This window comes from Rhinolophus sinicus, chromosome 14 (genome assembly GCF_057876585.1).
Source record: "Rhinolophus sinicus isolate RSI-liver-muscle chromosome 14, RSI-T2T, whole genome shotgun sequence".
Taxonomy (NCBI): Eukaryota; Metazoa; Chordata; class Mammalia; order Chiroptera; family Rhinolophidae; genus Rhinolophus; species Rhinolophus sinicus.
In genome coordinates, this window is record NC_142514.1 from 170101585 (window position 1) to 170122580 (window position 20996).

Below are 20996 nucleotides of genomic sequence, written 5' to 3' on the forward strand. Positions count from 1 at the left end.
CGTTTACAAATAATAAATTTTCTTAATGATTACGGGGGGGGGGGGGGGTGTTTACAGGAAAGAAAATTATCCATATAAGGCGTCATTTAATTAGGCACCTATTTATTTCAACAAAAGGGTATTAACCTCCCATTATGTGCTAGGTATTCTGAAAGTTATCACTGATTCCTCTGCTAGCCCCACTTTCCTGATCACATGTGTTAATGCTAATTCAGGAATGGCTCACCCATCTGCCCAATTCTCTGTATTGTATTACTTTCCAGAGACCACTGCCAGGTTCCTCTGTGGACTCATTGCTACTAGTCTTTCTTCTTACCCATGCTATCCCCTCTCTAGCACTAGCTAGCTTCTGAAAAAGAAGTTGTGAGAGAATATAAAAGAAGAAACAATAAGAAAAATATATGTTCCTTATGTACAAAATCAAGAAACCACAAAACTGAGAAAACTATTTGCAGTGCACAGAACAAAGGATTCATATTCTAAATGCATATATACTTCTTAGAAATAACTATTAGAAATGAAAGAAAAAAATAACCTTATAGATGAGGGGGAAAAAATACATTACTAGTTAATTTATAGAAGAACTGATTTTGTTGACACCTATTGGCGCCATGTTATTTAGCACAGTGCCTGGCCTTTTGGCCTCTTAATGCATTTTGATTAATGGATGAATGAACTATCTACTTGGTTGGGGGAGGAAAGTGGGTAAATTGCACATGTGGCAATTACAAGTCGTGGTGATACACACAATATGGTCAGAAATTTACCACACGTTAAGTGTAAAGAGCTGGCGGAACAGAGGAGGCAGTAGCTACCTCTGTGTGTGGACAATCCCAGAGGACTCCACAAATAGGAAACCAAAATGTGTTAAGAGCTTCATGAACGTTCGTGTAGTGTTGCTAGATGCAGGACTGCCCAATTTGGAGCCAGAGAACCAAGAATAAGATGGTTTCTAAAAAAAATTAATGTGTGGCCCAAAGATTAGCAGGGCTAAACCTTAGGTAAATTACATACTCAGCTATGGGATCAGTGATCAGACTATTAGATGCCACGTAATAATAAAAGCATAAAAGCATCCAGATTTTGAAAGTTGTCTTAAAATGTTCTTTCTAGTATATCAATCACGCATGACCTGTGGGAAGGAAGAGCATCAGCAAAGGGGAGCATTTTGAGGCAGGAACCTTCCTTTCTGAGGCCCATGAAGCAGCATGACAGAATCTAGTAGTGACTTAAAGTAATAAGAAGAATGCTGATGGAAACAAGTGTATGACAATTTGGCAACCGATTTTGAATCAATTTAAACTCAATTACATTTTTAAACGGTGACCCAAGCACTTATAGAACACAATCTCCTTTATCAAATGTTTTAAGGAAGATAGCATTTGTATATAGAAACTACATGGTGGTGTTTTCGTACTATCTAAATTAGGATTCCTTGCACCGAGAAGAAAATTGCCCGTAAAGGTATCTTTAAAATTCCACCAGGAATTAGTAGATGGTGTGAATCCAGTTGTGTAATTTGGGAAGACAGCTGCATTTTATCTAGCTAAATCAGCACTTGATACTAAACAACTCCTAAAGAATGTCACTTTATTTCAGCATTAGCCATGCCGTGCAGATTCAAGAAATGATAGCCTTGTTTCCCCACCATATTACCATTGTGTTTTCAGGAAATGAAGTGCATAGATTTCAAAATTCGGTTCTCTTCACATTGAAGATGCATTAGCACATCTGTGATTCCAGGCCTCCAGCTGATTTAGTAGCACATGATTCAAATAATGGTAGACAATCTGCATTTTTAACTGTCCAGGTTTCTAACATGCACAGCATTTTTGAGGGAAGTAAATGACTGTCTGGGAGATGCTGCATATTTCGAAAAACTATTGTATTTACACGGAACATGAAAACACCTTTATCACCTGAATGAACGAATTCTTTAAGCACCAACAATAAACATATATAAAGCAATACTATTCAGAGTCAACTTCAAAATGGTGGGAGATTGAGAATCATTTGATTCACTACACAGATCTTTTTAACCCATAAACAACCGTGTGGGTTTTATAGGGGAATCAATATAAAATAAATATCCTGTGGCAGATAAACATTGTGAGGTGTATCTAGGAGTTGTGGTCTCCCCCCCAGCTTTATTGAGCTTTAACTTACAAATAGGAATGGTTTCTATTTAAGGTATACAACTTGATATTTTCATATGTTGTATACATTGTGAAATAATGACCTCAGTCAAGCTAATTAACATAGCCATTCTCTCACATAGTTACTATATTCTTTCCCTCCCTCCCTCCTCTTCCCTCTTTCTCTTTCTTTCTGTAGTTTAGTTGTAATTTTGATGTGGTCCTAAGAGGAGACAAGAAGAGCATATATCTATTCCACCATCTTGACAGGAAGTCCTTGCAGTTGTGGTCTGATTGAACAGAGTGTTAAATGAGTGAGTGTTTTATATCTTTCTACAAATTTCAGTTGACCATCTTCCTAAGAAGGATTTTTATTAAAATGTTAAGACTTTTTATGGAAGCTCATATTTCACGAGGATAACAATTATGCCACATTGCAGAGGATCTGAACAGGTGTTTTTCCAAAGAAGATACACAAATGGCCAACAGGTAGATGAAAAGATGTTCAACATCACTAATCATCAGGGAAATGCAAATCAAAAACACAATGACATAGCATCCCACACCTTTTAGAATGGCTGTTATCAAGACACAAGAGATAAGTGTTGGCCAGGGTGTGGAGAAAAGGAAATTCTTGTGCACTGCTGGAGGGAATGTAAACTGGTGGAGCCACTATGCAAAACACTATGGAAGTTCCTCAAAAAAAATAAAGAGAACTAACATATAACCTAGCCATCCCACTTCCTGGTATATATCTGAAGAAAATGAGATCAGGATCTCGAAAAGATATATGCACCCCTTTCTCCCCCCATCATTACAGCATTATTCACAATAGTCAAGATGTGGAAACAATCTAAAACAATCAAAATGTCCATCAGTGAATGATCAGATAAGAATATATATATATATATATATATATATATATATATATATATTCTTATATATTCTTATATATGTCTTATATATAAGAATATATATAGCCATAAGATTTGTAACATGGACGGACCTTGAAGGCATTATGCTAAGTGAAATAAATCCGACAGAGAAAGACAAATACTGTATGATCTCACTTATATGTGGAATCTGAAAAAGCCAAATTCATAGAAACAGAGAGTAGAATGGTGGTTGCTAGGGACTGGGGGGTGGGGGAAATGGGGAGATGTTGGCCAAAGGGTACAAGTGTTCAGCTATAAGATGAATAAGTTCCAGGGATTTAATATACAACTTGATGACTATGGTTAACAATACTGTATTATATACCTGAAATTTGCTAAGAGATTAGATTTTTAATGTTCTCACCAGACACATACACAAAGGTAATTATGTGAGGTGATGGAGGTGTTAATTACTCTATTGTGGTAATCATTCCACAATATATATGTATATAAAATCATCACATTGTACACCTATGTTATATGTCATAATGTTGTATGTCAATTACATCTCAGTGAAGTTGGAAAAAGGAATAAAGAATACAGAAAATAATTATGTAACATTTAAATTTGATTTCTTACTTTAAGTTTTGCTAATGATTCCTAAATTTATTTTGTTATTGTTCTTATGGATTTTAATGGCTGCATAAAAAGGCCATTGAGGTTTCTCACTTTTACTCATCTCAATTCTGTTTCTTTTACCTTTAAGGCTGTGATATTGGAACAAAGGTTATTTTTGAAAAGGTCCATCCCCCTTTTCTTGTGTCTTTATCTTTTTTATTCTTCTTTACATAAGCCTGAGTCCTCAATATTAGGTATTTACCCTCTCCAGGAAGAAAGATAGTAAATTAAAGGAAGGAAGGAAGGAAGGAAGGAAGGAAGGAAGGAAGGAAGGAAGGAAGGAAGGAGGGAGGGAGGGAGGGAGGGAGGGAGGGAGGGAGGGAGGGCGGGAGGGAGGGAGGGCGGGAGGGAGGGAGGGAGGGAGGGAGTGAGAAAGAAAGAAAGAAAATTGCATGTAGGTACTAATTAAAATTTTAGTTCAATCTAATCGAATCTGTTAATGTATTTAACAAATTTATATTGAGTACCAATTTCAGTGGGTTCTGTATATTACCACTGGACAAAGTATTAGAAACTTTTCATTGGTTTTTCAGAGATGCTTACACGTTTAAAAAGGATTAGTATATATTCAGAAAGGAGATATGCTTGATCCCAGGAAAGAGCATGGAGCAGTGGCAAGAGCAGCAACTTTGGAACTGCATGGACCTGAGTTTTAATTTGACAACTATTCATTGTTTATACTTTATGAGAATCACAAATACTTTAAAGCTGGACCTTAAGGAGTGTATGTGCCAAGGAAAGAGATAAAATGCCAAGAAATGAACCTTCATGTAAAGCCAGATTAAGGATTTTGTGTTTTTTTTTTCTGAAGAGCTTGTCCAAAAGGCAATGGGGCATCATTAAAGTGGTATTAAGCTAAGAAGTAACATGATAAGTTTGGGATTTTCAAAGACATTACAAGGGGCAATTTGCAGATGAATTGGAGGAGAAGAGGAACAACTAGACCTAGGAGAGCAATTAAGAAGCTACGGGAGGTTATGAGAATCCAAACAAAGGCAGCAGCTTTGGGGATGTAGAGAAGGAGATCTTTACAAGAAATGCCAAGTGTTAGAATCTGCAAAAGTTTATTAATCTGCACGCTTATTTGTGCATATGTTCCTGTGTGTGTGTGTATATGTGTGTACATGTGTAACATTCTATCTGGAGTCTATTCATAACTTCTGATCAATAAAACAAAATACTTCTTGAAAATGACAAGGAAGTACTTCCTCTGAACAGGGAATGATGTGCCTGGTAAAACTGTCATTGGAGTTGCTCAAGCATAGGCCACAGGTTACATTTGGGTCTCTAAGGCAGGCTTAGATTAGATAAGCAGTTCCCACCCATTGTCCCCAATTAAATTTCCACTGGTCCATTCATAGCAGCATGAAATGAGTAAGGGCCCTATGGTGGGTTTGTCCTATTAATAAGTTGCATAAAAGTGAAAGTCTTTGACTTGTGATTAATTCTTTTCTATATTTTTACAATTAAAATTTCCATTCTTACCGTCCTTTAATAATGTAAATATCTGGCAAACGAAGCTGGAAACACTATTGAGGTACTGTACAATTCAATCATTTTAATGACATGAAAGCTGTTACATCTGGGACCCGCTAGACTAATGGCCTTTGAGGGTGCTTTGGATTCTTAAGTTTTATGCTTTTATCAGAGTATGTCTGTCTGGAGAAGTGCTTACGTGGAGACCAACAGACTGGTATGACTGAGATCATTCAACCTTTCATAAAACAAATCCGTTTCTGCAGACTCTAACTGCTGAAAATGCTCCAAAAAGTTTCCAAGCACTGACTTTTTAGAGAGCAAAATTCTAAAGTGAAATTGATGACATCTTACACACACTTGCTCAAATGTTCCTTTCCCAGCAAAATACAACATTGAGAAAATGTTAAGAACCAAATTGCCAGCATCACTCACCAAAGTTGACTGTTTTGGAGGACCCCAGCATACAGACCGGCAGACCTGTGCCAAGCCATTTGTCACATGTCACTCCAGACTGCTGAGGACCTGGCAGTCCAGATTATTAGCCCTTAAGGTGCTCCTGCCAAGCACTGCTATTAAACTAAGCTTTGAGTCATGGAAGGGTGCCTGTAAGTGCAGGCGCAGTCAAACGCCGCAGGATTTCAAATGGAAATGATATGAATTAATTTCCTGAGAAGAACAAAAAAGGAAAATCAAGAAGAAAGGCAGCTTCTTGTAACACAATATGCAGATAATTGGCACCCACTGATTGATTGAAGTGTCAAAAATGCATCTTTCAGATATAAATGAAGCTACTGAAAGAGTTTGGGGGCTCTCTCGCCTTTCTCTCACATTCATATAAAATACTAACTGATAAAAACAACGTAAAATTATGGGTTTTTTCATTTTGTTTTGTTTTTGTGCCGATAACTTTTTCTCTACTCCAAAAGCTAAGCTTTGGACAGTAGTCTCTGGGAGAAAGAGGGTAAGAGCCACCCAAAGACATCTCATGGTACCAGAAATAAAAATTCCTTATGTTGACATAAAATCCTACTTTTCCTGGTTTCAACCTCCTCAGCCTTTCTTCAATCTGATCTTACATCGTCTGCCCCTGCACCTGAGCATCTCCAGCCATACAGGGGGCCTTCTTTCTGTGCTGACAGTATGGTCCTGGCACCAGCTGTTCCCTCTGCCTAATACATTTCCTCCCTGTTCTTTGCAGGCACTGATCTTTTTAATCTTCCAAGGGAGGCCATCTCTCCCAAGCAGCTGACGTAGCCCAATGCTTATCACATCACCATATTTTAGTTTTGTGCAGAACTCTTATCTGATTATCTTTTTTTTTTTTTTTTTTGAGTTGTCTACCTCTGCAGGAACATATTGTTCATGGAAACAGGCAGGGCCATTGTCTTTCTTGCTGTATACTTTAGTCAGAATTCACAGAGAAGATGATGAATTCAAATTTTTGAAAGAAGAGGTAAACGAGTAAACGTTACATCTGGAAGCCAAGTGTATAGCATTGATAAGAAGTAAAGGTAGAAATTCGAGAAGGAAGCAGGCTATCCCCTTAGCAACTATTTTCTAGTTATCCGTAGGTGGAGCTTAATTAAATGACAAGTATGCATCCACTCTTATTTATATTTTGTCAAATACAAAAAAAGGGAGGAATTAAAGTTCTAACTTTTAGCTATACGTATATAATATTGGGAAAAAGATTGGCCATTTGAGTCCAATAGCTGAGGTTTGAATATTGGCTCTACTGAATCCTAGCTTTGTTACCTTGGGTAAATCACTTACCTTCTCTAACCTTGGAAGACATCATCTATGACTGGTCATCTATCCTCTGCCCCACACAGTTATAAGGATGGAAATGAAATAATGCACATAAAATAGTTAGCACTGGAGCTGGCATCTGATGAGCACTCATTAAGTATTAGTGATATTTGCAATTATTAATATGTTATACCAAGTTTTCAGTTCCTGTGTGTCGTCTCTTCTCTTCCACACGCTGTTACCTGGCCACCCAGGTCATTTTCTTGTCTATCGCTTAATAACACAGCAAATGTGACAAAGAAAACAGAACCTCATTCTATGCTCTTTAGGAAATTCTTCATTGGCATCTCTATGTATCTATTTCAGCCAGAATACCTGACTAGAGGTTAAAGTTACTTTCACCTATACAAATATATATCAAAATGAATGTTAAAAACTCTTTTTTTTTGGAGGGGGGGAGCATATCAAAGAAAATATAATTTTGTCCTTTCCTATGAAGATTTAGTTATCCTGTCTTTACAAAGGTCAAACTTTTCTTCTTCCTAAGTTTTTGAAGAAATCTTAAAATGTGGTATGACCTTGAACTAACTGTTTTACCTTTCTGGGTCTTAGTTTGTCTGTTTTAAGTACAATAATTCCTAACACAGCAGCTGTTTACTTCATGGAAGTGAAGTGAAATGAGTTTCTCACGTTCAAAACCAGAGTCATCTGCAAAACTCCCCTCCACCCACACGTTCACTCATTGATCGGGCTCTCTAGTTCCTCTGTGGGCAACACTTTTTGAGTGTGTCCCTTCTTGTGCCCTCCACATGCCTTCACTCCACTTCAGACTTTGAACACTTTGCCCTAGTTCCAGACCATCTTTTTAGTCCCTCGTCTCTCCCAGCTCCAATGGACCCTACTCACAGCTGAAAACACCAGCTGCCCAGCTGCCATTCAAGGCAGCGAGGAACTTGAGTGCTTACTATGTGTCAGACACTGTACCAAACACTTTACGTGCATTATCATGTAACAACAGCTCCAAAGACTGACATGCTCACATTCAGAGAGTCTCATTCGCTATTTGATTATATCCACATTCCTGATTCTCTCTATGGTGGCCCTAACCTTGCTCTGCCATTTACTATTAATGATCTCAGGCAAAATGTGTAATTTCAAAAGACCCCAAAATCCTCATCTGTAACATAATGAAAGTAGTATGACAGCCTCACAGGCTTTCTTATCTGTGGCACAGGTGGCATTTTGGGGTCAGATAATCATTTGCTTTGGGGGATGTTCTATGCATTGTAGGACGTTTAGCAGGATCTTTGGCATATATCCACTAGATGGCAGTATCCCTTCTCCCTCCCCTCCCCCATTTTGAAGACTGAAGAGTCTTCAAACATTGCCTCACCACAAACAAATTGAAAACTACTAGACAGAGTATTGGGATAAATAAATTAGACACTTTTAGATGCTGGGTGTAAACAGCCTTTTTCAGTCCTTTAGTTCTTGGGACCATCATGTATGTTCCCCATTCCCCAGCATGACCAGAGAACTTGTGGCTCCCACTACTAGTCCCAGGTTTCCTTACATTGTGGTCCTTTCCACCACAACACTCTCACCCCACTGCTGCTTGCAAATTCTTACCCATCCTTCAGAATATTTCTCCTACCTGAAGTTTCCCCTGATTCTGTCCAACTGAATTTCTCCCCCTAATACGTTTACCATAACTTTTATACCTCAGTCATGACCTTTACATTCTGCCATATTGTATAGTTATTGGTGTAATTGTATCATCTCTCACAGTGGGGCTAAAAACTCCACGAGAATGAGATTCTTTGTTTACTGTCTTTTTAGTCATTATAGAAGTAAGTACAGTTTCTGGTATATAGTTGTATTAGTTACTCATTAAATGTTTGTTAAATTGAATTTAGAACAAAGAAGAAATAAATGACTTATTAAAGGGCAATGTGTACGAATGTTAAACTAAAAAATGTTAGAAAATCAAATAATTAAATTCCATCCAGATTCTTGTTGAAATAATCAGATAATTGAGCCAATAGAGGTTTCTTGTTTAAATTATTCATGCCACTGCCTTTGTTCTCTGCTTCTCTTTGCACGTGTCGAAACAGCTGAGGAAGAATTATAGTTGTCATTTGAAAACTATTAAGTGATTTGCCTATTGATGGAATCTGTATTCTTCTGCTAGAAACAGAATTTATCAAATAAAGGCGGTGCAAGCAAATCTACACATTGCTTTATTAATCAAGAGGGAGAGCCTATGAGGCTCTCCAGGGTGGAATGATGCAAATTACAAGTGAAATCGAACTGGTTCCCCAGCTCTACCTGTTGTCTTAGAAAAAAGCACCCCGTCATACACATACACTTGTTTGCTGTGGTCGGTGAAATTCTCTGCTCTCCAAGAGTTTGAAATCTAGACAAGCTTATACACAGTTACTGGTCTATGATGTAGTTGTGATAAAGTAGAAAAGAAAATGATCTTCTATTTGGGGGACATGAATTAAAGACTCAACATTACCACTTACTAGCACTGTGACTATGTTAGGCTGTATAATGAACGGCTCCCCAAAAGTGTCCATATCCTAATCCCCAGAACCTGTGGGTGTGCTACCTTATGTGGCAATGGGACCTTGTAGGTGTGAATGAGTCAGGGTTTTGAGATGGAGGAGATTATCCTGGATCATCTAGATGGGCCCATTGTAATCACAATGATCCTTATAAGAGGAAGGAAAAGAATATTAACTTTTCTTTTTCAGTTTGCTCACATAAAAAACTAGAATGAAAATAGTTCCAGCCTAAGAGGGTTGTTTTCAGGGTTAAATAGATATGCAAAATTAATACAGGCAAAGTTAATATATGTAAAGTATTTGTCACATGCAGACATAATTTTGGCCATTCCCATTATTACTTTTAACAGTTTTATTGAGACATAATCCCCATATCACCCAATTCACTCATTTTAATGTACAACCATTGGGTTTTTAGAATATTCACAATTGTGCGACCATACCGCAGTCTTATTTTAGAATATTTGGTTACCTCGCAAACAAACGCCCTACGTATTCGTGGTCATGCCCCGATCTCCTCACCCTGCTTTAGGCAACCACTAATCTGCTTTCTTTTTCTGTAGACTGGCTTATTCTATATTCAAATTGATATATAACTGTATCCATATCCTATCCCTATTCAACATTTCATATACATGAAATCATACCACATGTGAACTTTTGTGTCCAGTTTCCTTTATTGAGCATAATGTTTTCAAGGTTCATCCATGCCATAGGACATACCGGTACGTATTTTATTCCTTTTTATTGCTAAATAATATTCCATCATATGGATAAACTACATTTTATTTCAGTTATTATTAATGCCGAATAGATACTTTTTGTCTGTAGAGCTGGGAAAGGGTAGGAGCAGAGGTGTGATCTTAATGGCTGTCCAGCAACACAAAAGAAGCAGGTAATTGAAGAGAGAAGAGAGTGGTTTGAATTAAGCTGAAGATTTTGTGGACACATGCTAGAGACTCACAGGCTTCCTAGAGCTGGCCCTGCATGGAGTCTGAGGTAAATCAAGTGAGACATTCATTCTATACAGAGACAAAGGAATGCAGAAGAGGTTCCTGCTTTCTCACTAGCCCTTTTAGGATGGACAAGCCATTAAACTCCTTGAAATGTCAGTTTCCTCCAAACATCTCTCCACTCCTCCAAATCCTCCCCTGCAGCCCTAGGCCTACCTCTCAGGCCTATTGTAATACGGAGCACACATTAATGAAGGTAAAACTATGTTATTAAGGGGAACTTATTTTTAAAGTACAAAAGTGCTTCAACAATACATTGTGCTAGAGGCATTTAGTAATGTTTCCTGATGACCAAAGAATGCTTTAGAGATCCTTGAATTTCTTAGGAATTCATAGATAAATAAAAAACAAATCAGGCCCCCCCACCAGCTAGCCATTGTGGTTAGTTGAATGGGTCCTAATAGACGTTGGTACCCTATTCATCACTGTACCATATTGCTTGCCACAAGTTCTAGGATAAGGTAATATCTTAATAAACTCATTTTGTTGAAGCAAAAAGCCAATTGTTTATCAACGTTACTGTAGGCAGGAGCAACAGGGCTGTGGGGAGAGACGGAGGGAGGAAAGGAAGGAAGAGGTAAAGGAAAACAGAGGGAGGACATGAGATCATTCTTAAGAGGAGGTACAGCTCCCAGACCGGCCAGAACCTGATTTCAGTGGCCAATAGCAGACCCAGGATGCCATCTTGCCCATCCAGGTGAACTTTAGCCAACTGTAACAGATCATAATATTACTGGCATTACAGGGAGGGCAAATCTCCACCCCTTGTGTAGCCATGACAGTTCTGACAAAAGCCACATAAGGCAAAAACAACAACAACAATAAAAAAATCCCTCCTCCTGTTGGGAAGATGTAGTCAGCAAAGACCAGCCTGGGTACGGCAATAATGCCACCCCTACGTCTTGAATATTTCATGTCCTCATTTCAAAAAGAATAAATCACCAAGTCCCAACCCTCTTTGGAGCAGTGGCTATTCTTCCAGCCTGCCAACTCCCGCACTCTGGGAGTGCACTGCCCTATCCTCTTTCTTTCAGTAAATTCACTGCTTGCTGGACTCATTCTGCGTGCCTTTGAAGTCTTTCCTGTGGTGTAGCCAAGAACCCGTTCTCCAGCAACATTACAGTTTATTAATCAGTGTCTGCATGGCTTTATGTTATAATTCTTCTTAAGGAAACCGTAAAGAGGTATTGTTGACGAAAACCTAGTTTCCATTTAATGAGCACGTACTATGTGCCAGACAGAGTGCTAAGTTCTTCAAGGGCATTGATTCACAATAATCCTCCTTTTATAGAGAACTTGACGGTAAGAGAAGTGAGTTACTTCAAGTTTAAAAAGTAATTCACAAAGATGGGGCTGTAAGCCAGTTTGAGATAAAGCCAAAGCCTTTAAAAAGTATTTTGGTTTACTTTCATTTATTAGTATTAAGTACAATCATTACCTATTATCTCGTATACAAAGACTTGATTCTAAAGAAAGGATCTGGAGGGGGTGGTTTGTTTTGCTTCTCGTAGACTCCCCTTAGAAATATTCTGAAAAACATACACATCCATTCTGATATTTGATCCTCCACTAAAGGGTTCACCTAAGCTATTTCCTAATTCAAAGTATATTCCTTAAAGAAACCAAGAACTTCTCACATTCATTGTGTCATTATCTGTGCCAAAATAGAAAAAGTCTCCATATTCTGTGCCACCATACTTTATTCTGTCATTCTTACCCAAACTTTTCAAAACTCAACTCATCCAGGAAATCTTCTGTAGTCGAGGCGGAAGCCATCCAGACATTCTGTTAATATCTTCAGTGTGATTGATATTTCTCTCCTGCTGCGTGGCAAGATAGCATATGTGTATATGTGGGCAAGCATATATATCTTTATGTTAATGTACATCTGTTCCTTTCATCTCCACCATATACTATTAAGATATTAAGCTCGTAGGGTGTGTCCTTGCTTTCTCCACAGAAGAGGATAATTATCCACCTGAGTGACCTCAGTGCCTAGCTCTTTGGCATGCTATACATGTTCAATAAATAGTTATTGAAGGAGTGAGTGCTCAGTGATGACAGTGACAATCTTGAAGGAAAACCTGACACACAGAGAAAATAAGAGCATGTACAAATATAACTGGAGATAGCTTGCCTTCTCTGTTATTTTATTTTTAAGTGTTCACAGCTGAAATGCGTGTGGAACAGCTGGGGCTTAGCAGGTGATTTTCATTTTGCCTCTGTTTTCCAAATGGTTACCAGATACCAAATACACCATACTAAGGTGTGCTTTTCCTCCTTCAGATATGGTCAACTATAATAGAATGATATATTCTTTTGGACATCTTTCACTTTTAAAGCTCTGGAGCTCTTTCGTATCTTGTTATTTACCATGGAGGTATTCCTTGGGTTGGGGCAAAAGAGGAAAAATAAAGATGAACAATGGGGTTCTAATTCACCAACTCTCTTTTGTTAAAAAAAAAAATCTGAAAAATGAAAATTCTGAGTCCTGTAAATCTCTTGTTTGATTATATCTGAGGTCAGTCTTTTTAACTTATTATTATTACTTTAACAACACTCACCATAAATAAACATTATAATGTGTTCTGTCTGTTCCAAACACAGTCAGAAGATCTGTCAATGCTTAAGACTTGAATCATACTGTCTAGATTTTAATTCCATATCCACTTCTTTCCTATTTGAATGATCTCGAACAAGTTAATTAACTTCCCCCTTCTTCAGTGTCTCTATCTTTGAAGTAAAGGTAGAGAGGATGCTGTGAGGATTCAGGGACATAATTTATGAGAAGAGGTTTAGGTCCTATCATACCCATAGGAGATCCTTCCTCCATCACTGTTCCTGGCCATTATTTTTATGATAATAGTGATGCTAAATAGACTGGGATAAGTAAACTCCTCCACAAACAGACGAATTCTAAACCTCTTAAAAGAAGGATTCCTAAACTTTCATGGCACTAACATAGATGCATCCAAGAATGCTAAGTGAAAAGCAATTTCTGGGGAACCTAGAGCTCAGGGGCTGCTTCCGTCTTAGCCTTAGGTATATAGGGCCCATTTTTCACCTCAGGGTTACTAACTTCCATGAATGCAGTATGGGGGCGGTTCCAACATTCTAGGAGAAGGGGTGGATTCAACAATCCGGATGAAAGGGGAGGGTACTTAGCATGAAGGCCATTTACCTGAGTATTTAGTTGCTCCCAAAGCCTTGGTAGTAGTTGTGTTATAAAATGGCTCAAGGTCTCCCAAGCAGCACCCTGGCATCTTCCCTAACCCCTTTCTTTTGCACATTACAGGACGGCAGAATTTTGAGTCTGTCACTTTACTCAACCTACAACCCGTGCACTCCTGTCACTGAGCGTGGAGTACCTATGTACCATACCAGAAGTAATCTTGGATTTACTTTGTTGCTGAGTAGCACATGCATTGTTGTCTTTCCCTTTCAACTATCTTCAATGTCTCTTTTCAATCCCTACCCCTGGGAATTATATTTCCCATTCTTTTTGTTCAGTCCTGTTTGTAAAGGAACAACTGGTTTAATTTATACTAGTTTTGAGCCCCACCCCCATGCTTTTTACCATATTGCTGGGGTCTACCTTTCAGTTCTATGAATTATAACAACAGGCAAGAGATATTGTCACTGTTACAAAGTAGGACGATAGGAATCACAGTTCAACCCCATTTCCAGGAAAACATGGTATGTCCACAGATCCACCTCCTTCTAGCGTGAAAACAATATGACTCTAAAGAGGTAGATTGTGGGTGTGTCTTTTAATGGAGGTAGAGGGTCATCTATTATCCTTTGAATAACTTTTCCCTTAAAGTTTGCAGTGTTATTTTCTTAATGTATAGTTGACATATCTACTTATTTTTTGTTTGAAAAATAGAGTATGTAAACGAATAAGCCATAATTCTACTACTCAGATATTTTCCACACATATAAATGCATAATATATGTAATATATAAATTACTGATATTACATTACCCTAATTTCCTATAATCAGATTTTTAAATGAATAGTGTATTGTGAATATAGTCCCACGCCTATGCATTCAAAGCTACAGCATCATTACTGACTGTATAGTGTTTTATGGTACAAATAGGCCTTGTTATAACAAGTCCTTTATTTTCAGGTGTTTAGATTGTTTTTCATATATTGCAATTGTTTACAATGCTCCATGATCATGCATGTGCATGTATCTTCATTTGCCCACTGATCTCTTTAAGATAAGTCTTAGAAAAGGACATGTTAGGTCAGGGGCATACATATTTTAAAGATTTTTGATAACATGCCAGATGGATCTCCAAAAGGGTTACACCAAGTTACACTCACAATAGCAGTTCATAAAAATGCTTTTTCTCTATACTCTTGCCACTACTGGGTGTTTTAATTTCGATTTTCAATTTAGAGAGTGAGGAGGAGGCATTCCATACGGTTTGAAACGTCCCTGAGTCGGGCCACATCAGATTTATAGTATAAAGTCTTGCTATCCAGGGCCTGAGTCATGGGAATGTGGGCATGTTTTTTCTATTACCAACAACTCTATGAATCAGATCTAATAACTATTTCAGTCACTACCAATATAACCACATTTCAGAGACAACCCAGACTGGAAAAAGCTATATTTTTTTTTAATCAAAAATTCCCATGGATGTGATAATAGGAAATGTCCCTTTGGTTCTCTTTAGATTGGGGCAATAATATTGTTTCACTTGAAATTCCCTATCTCATTTTAGACATTGGGGGATCTAATTTGTAGCTCTGTTTCCAGGAATAAGTGGTACTCTATCTGTTCCTAAATAAAATGTCAATCATAAAAGAACAGCTACTGCAACTTAAGCATGTAGATGTCTACTTTTTGTGTATGAATCACAAAGCTGACAAGGCTATTTAACTTTACTTGTTCCAGCCTGTTGCTCTGTTCATTTAACCACCTTTCACAAGATGATAATTTTCAGTCCCTTAGCAAGAAGAAGTCAGAAATAAACTTAAGTACTCACAGAGCCAATTCACATTAAGATAACAATTCCAAGTGGGACAAAAATTTGCAGCGCTTATACACAACAGAAGGGGAAGAATTGTGATAGTTAATCAAACGAGTGGTTGTATTTCTGATCTCCCCTAGGGTTTTTATGTGTTTTTGCAAAAGGTTCTTGGAAAACCTCTCTGAATATTCAAACATTCCTATAAAACCTGTTATCCATTCATTTTACTAACTGATTCTAAATATGATTAGAAACCTCATAAATCTTAAGGCAAAATTAAGGTTAGAAAGCTGGCAGTATGATCTGATTTTATTATGCTGTGATTTGTTGGTGCGCAGAAACCTAATAGCTTTGAACTTCTGATATAAATTCTTTAGGATAGATCTATTGGGGATGGATATAGCTTCCATTTCTTACATGTGTTAGTTGTTTATTTTTCTTTCGATTTCCTAATATGCTAAAGAATGATGTTATAAAGGTTTGGGGGCTATGGAAAAAGACAGAACTGTCACTGACTCACTCTGAAATAGAAAGGAAAATATGCATATTTTGGAAAATAGTCTCATCAATTCATAATTAATCAAGGTATTATTTCAATCATTTATTCAGCTACCATTTACTAAATATCAACAGTGAGCACATCTTTGGTTGGACTTAATCTGGAAGAATCCTGAGGTCTTAAGTTAGGGTCCTAAAATAGGATTTCTATTGGTTTCTTCATTGAGCAGGAAGCCCTACTGACCTAGGACCACTTTAAACGTTTGTTTAAACAAAGGTATTAGGTTTGGCTCCCCAGGGAAGTCCTAGTCTTTCTATTTCCTTAATATCCCTCTTCTCTCTTTCAGTATTATATATATATACTTATATATGTGTGTGTGTGTGTGTGTGTGTGTGTGTGTGTATATATATATATATATATATATATATATATGTTTTGTTTTGTTTTTCCCTTTTTGGAGACTAGTTGATTTCTCTTTATTGAAAGGGTTTTACTTTTCCCCAGTAGCTGGGTATCTAGTCTGGCATCCCAGTGAAAGAAAGCCATGGCTTCAAATTCTAGAGCTGAAAACAGATTACATATTTCTCTCCAATTCATACCTCACTGACAACAGTAGACATGCCAAGCAATTTATGAATTTGTGCATTTGTGGTCATACTTCCTGATTCCTAAACCCTTCTGCATCTCCATCTAGGCACTGAATTGTCTTTGGTCCGTTCTACATGCCCCTTTCTGAGATCACCCTCAATGGCTGTATTTTCTTCTCATTCCTCTTCCACGGTTTCAGCAGTTTTAGACACTCCTTACTAAGACTATGACACCGTGCTGTATTTTGGGTTAAATTTAGCTAGCAGAATATTTTAAATTAGTTTCTTTTCCATACTTTAATGGGACAGATGAGAGAAACCAGGCTCCTCTTTTAAATATCTGATGTCCACATTACCTGTAGGAGCAGAGGTTTGGTGACAAGGAATAGTCTCTTTCCAAGTGAACACAAGATAAGATCAGGACCTTTATAGATTTAATCATATTTTCACTCATACATAATAACTCGAGGAAGTATGTTTTGACTGTCGAATTTAAAAGGCAGATTCATTTACTAGTCCCTTGACATTTTTTAAGGATATATCCAATAGAATTTTGCTAAGAGTCAGCTTTCTAAATGTCCCTCTAGTCCACACATTTTTGTGGATTACTCATGTTAATAGCCAATATACCATCTATACAAAAAGGTAGTGAGTATGAAATAATATCAAATATCCACACCTCCTTCCTGATGACAGTTCTACCTTATATGTTTGATGATTCATTCTTCCCCACAACATGCATTTATGGTGGACTGGTAAATGCAGATGAGCACCTTTCCATGATAGAAGACAGAATGGCCCATTCCATTATATTTTTTCTTTTGCTACTCCAGTATAACCAAGTGGGTGGGAGTAGGGAGGAAATCACCAAAATCTCACCAAATTAAACGACCAAAATAAATCAAATTTTTTCTTGCATGATCTTGAATCTCAGATGAAGAAACACAAATATGAAAGGAACAGGGTTCATTTATTCTAGAGGCATCATTTGGTTGAAAATATTAAGAAGGTCCTGCTACCATGAATGTCTACAGATGTTTGGCTTGGTTCATAGTTCTGTACCAAGTTTATTATTTTACTTTTCTCCAAGCTTACGATTCTTTTTTTATACTTTAAATACGTTTTCTTTCCTTGGTTTTGTTTTTGCAAATAAATAAATCCAAGTGACGTACATGATTTATTAAATTACAATTACAAATTCCCATTGAGACTAGTACACTAAGGAGATAGCAAAGCTCTCTTACTACTTAGATAAACTATTCCCTCCACAAACTCTTTTCAGAATAATTTAATAGTATGTCTGAAAATTAAAAATTACTAGTTTTTTTTTAAATAGCTAAAACCCCATACACAAGCAGTCTACCATATAGTTAACCATTCAGTGACAATACAGTTAACATGTCCATTGTGATTCTGAAAATACATGACTTTCACGGGCAGTTGGCAAAAATTCGGCCTAGAATCTGGTTCACATCTTAAAGCAGGAGAAGTCTCAGTGCTGTGGCTGCCTCCATCACCCAGGAGGAATTTTCTTAGTGTGGTACTAGGTTAAGAAAATCCTGGTGCAACCTCTAAAGACCCCATCTTCTTGTTGGCAGGTTACTCCTATTCTTCAGTGATGTTAGGGAACAATATTTATTCCCTATTTCTTTTTATCCAGGTGAAGAATACTCCTTTATATTAGCTCACCTGGCCTCTTTTTGCTTCCTTTACTCTCTCCTCTCGTTGGTCATTCGAGTTATTTGATTGGGGGAACTTGGGAGCTAGCCTGTCAGTTTATCCCATTCTCTTCACCTTCATCTTCAGGGCAGGCTGCTTACAGATGCATTCGAGTCTGACACTCCACACTGAAAATTTTATAGTGCAGGCTGCCATGTGAGGGAGGCCAGCAGTTGCTCAGCGCTTCCTGGAACAGATGGGTAAATCTATCTAGTGCTGGGGTTAAATGTTGGGAAGCCTGTGTTTTGCCACACACGGAAATAATATTCTCAGATATCAACTGCATCATTAATAAAAGTTGTATCTGGCTCTCCATTTGTCTATTGTTTTCACTTATAAAACCTCACTTTGTTCTGAACTTGGGTAGCTAGAACAGAAGCACCCCCAAAACCAATTAGTCGTACTTGGAACTTACCTTATCAAAATTTCTCCAACAGGTTCTGATGTTCCTGAGAAACCTCCAAGAAGTTAAAGAAGTGCTCTGGATTTCTGCAGATGATGTTTCTTTTACACCTGGAGAGAGACAACATACATATCATATTTTTAAATCATACTATACAAATGAAAACAAATTTAGGGATAGACATCCCTGCCTACTACACTCCCCCAATAAAATGTAATCATTTGAAATGATTCAATATTCACCTCTCTAATATAGATAAATAACTATATATGAGTATATATATTTATATATAAATATATATACACACACACATATTGACTTTAGTTTATCCATCTCTAGATTTGCTAGTCTTTCTTTTGTCAATGTTCATTGCCTGTTATTGAAATATGTCTCATGTATTTCATTAGAGAGACTTTCTATTATACAAATAGCTTTGTGTATATACATTAGAGAGACTTTTTGATTTTACCCCATCCCTCTGTCATGAGCTCTAAACAGTACAGATAATAATCAGTTTGTTTCAACCCTAATAGCCAAATGGACAAAACAAACAAACAAACAAAACCTAGAAAATATACATTGTAATTTACAGATTTCTCAGTTTGATATAACAAGAAAATAAGTAGATACAGGCATTGGATTAAGAACCAGAACTGGATTCACTTCGTAATCCTACCATAATTAGCCAGGCAATTTGGGGCAAGTTTCCAAATCTTGCTGAGTCTTACTCTCTCCACATATAAAATTAAGGGCTTTGTACAAAATTGCCTCTGTGGCCCCTTCCATCTTTCAATTTCTAAGGACATGGTTTGATGTAGGTAGAATGGTTAAAAGAATGTATGGTAGTAAAACTACCATGTTTAGATGAAACATGATTTTTTAAAATACACTTATTATGTGTTACTTGCAGATAAATGACAGTAAGTTGACTGTAATCAATTAATTTCAGGTTCACCTATTGATTTGAAAAATAGTAGTTCTGTATCTCATGAAGCTAAGTAAAATTCGGTTTTTGACTCACAGGATTCATAATCTTTTGTGGCCTAATGACCAGTGGTTCAGCTACTATCCTTCTCTTCTCCTAATGTTGAGGGGAGAAGTGGGAATGCTGAAGGAATTGGGGAAACTGTAGGCAACTTGTAAGATAGGTAATACAATTTGGCATTATATCATGATTCACTGCCCCATCCATCCAGGTACCTTCTTATTGGAAGTGGGGATGTTTCTGTCTGAAATATTCATGCCTAATTTGTGTTTTATATGTAATTGTCTTTCAAAAACAATAATTCCTAAAACTGAGAATTGAGTGATAGCTGAAATTACTACTCACTAAAGCAGTTTTAAAACATGAGATTTTTGTTCTTGTTGATGATGTTATTAGAATAATGGAGATAAATTTAAGTCCAGTGTATATTTATCACACTGGGATAAACTCTGCATTATTTTTAACCCTCATAACTATGCTGTAAAAATTTTGAAACATGGGCCTCCTTTCACAGGTGAAGAAACTGAGGCATGAATCAATCTACCAGAAGGAGGTAGTAAGTGGCAGAGTTAGCAGGTGTGTGTGATCCCAAAGCCTATATTCCATCTTACGGTGCTGTGTATCCTGGCGCTACAAAGTTTGTGGGCTACACCTAGGCCAGTAAATATTAATTACAATAGGTTCTCTCAGGCCTCTATTCATCTGAGCCTCTGAATGCATTGGTTACTATCTGTCTTTTGATATATGAAGGCCTTGTCTGATTTCTCTCTAAAACTGTGATTTTTGTATTTCATTTCTATGAGCAGGGCAACAAAAGGATGCTTTTTCCATCTTACATCCTGAATGATTTTTTTTTTTTTTGGCTGGTATTTAGCATGTTTGTAATGCATATACTGATAGAAGGATGCTTACTTTGTACGCATGATGGTATAGAGAGCTGAGCGAGTCACAGACATAGAGTGTGAAGAAGCATTCTGGTGGGTGGTTGTGAAGACAAGAACTAACGAGAGGATTTGTCGATTGGAACAAAGTGAATCATATCATTATACAGATTCATAGAATGAGGGGCTGGAAGAGGCCTCACAATCAATTAGTTCAAATTTTATAGTGTGTAGGGGAAGGAAATAAGATACAAGGTGTTCACGAACTAGAAACCAGCTTTCTGGACTTCATCCAGCCAGCTTTTCAATAGTAGCATCAAATCCTCAATTGTATATTTATATGCACGTCTTAAAAAAGAAAGTTACTACTCTAGGCTTGCATATGTAAGTTGCACTGTGTGTTGTAAGACCCAGAGAACAGGTGGTCATGAGAAAGA

The 20996-nt window shown here is 37.3% G+C and overlaps 1 protein-coding gene across 12 annotated transcripts in view; it reads right to left on the reverse strand.

Moving 5' to 3' along the window:
- The window catches only part of LRRC4C (leucine rich repeat containing 4C), a 1083645-nt gene that overhangs the window by 163110 nt on the left and 899539 nt on the right, over window positions 1–20996 (reverse strand). For all 12 annotated transcript variants that reach the window (XM_074336244.2, XM_074336243.2, XM_074336242.2 and 9 more), the window contains one exon: window positions 18706–18803. The gene's annotated coding sequence lies outside the window, so the exon portion shown is untranslated. The remainder of the gene's footprint in view (window positions 1–18705; window positions 18804–20996) is intronic.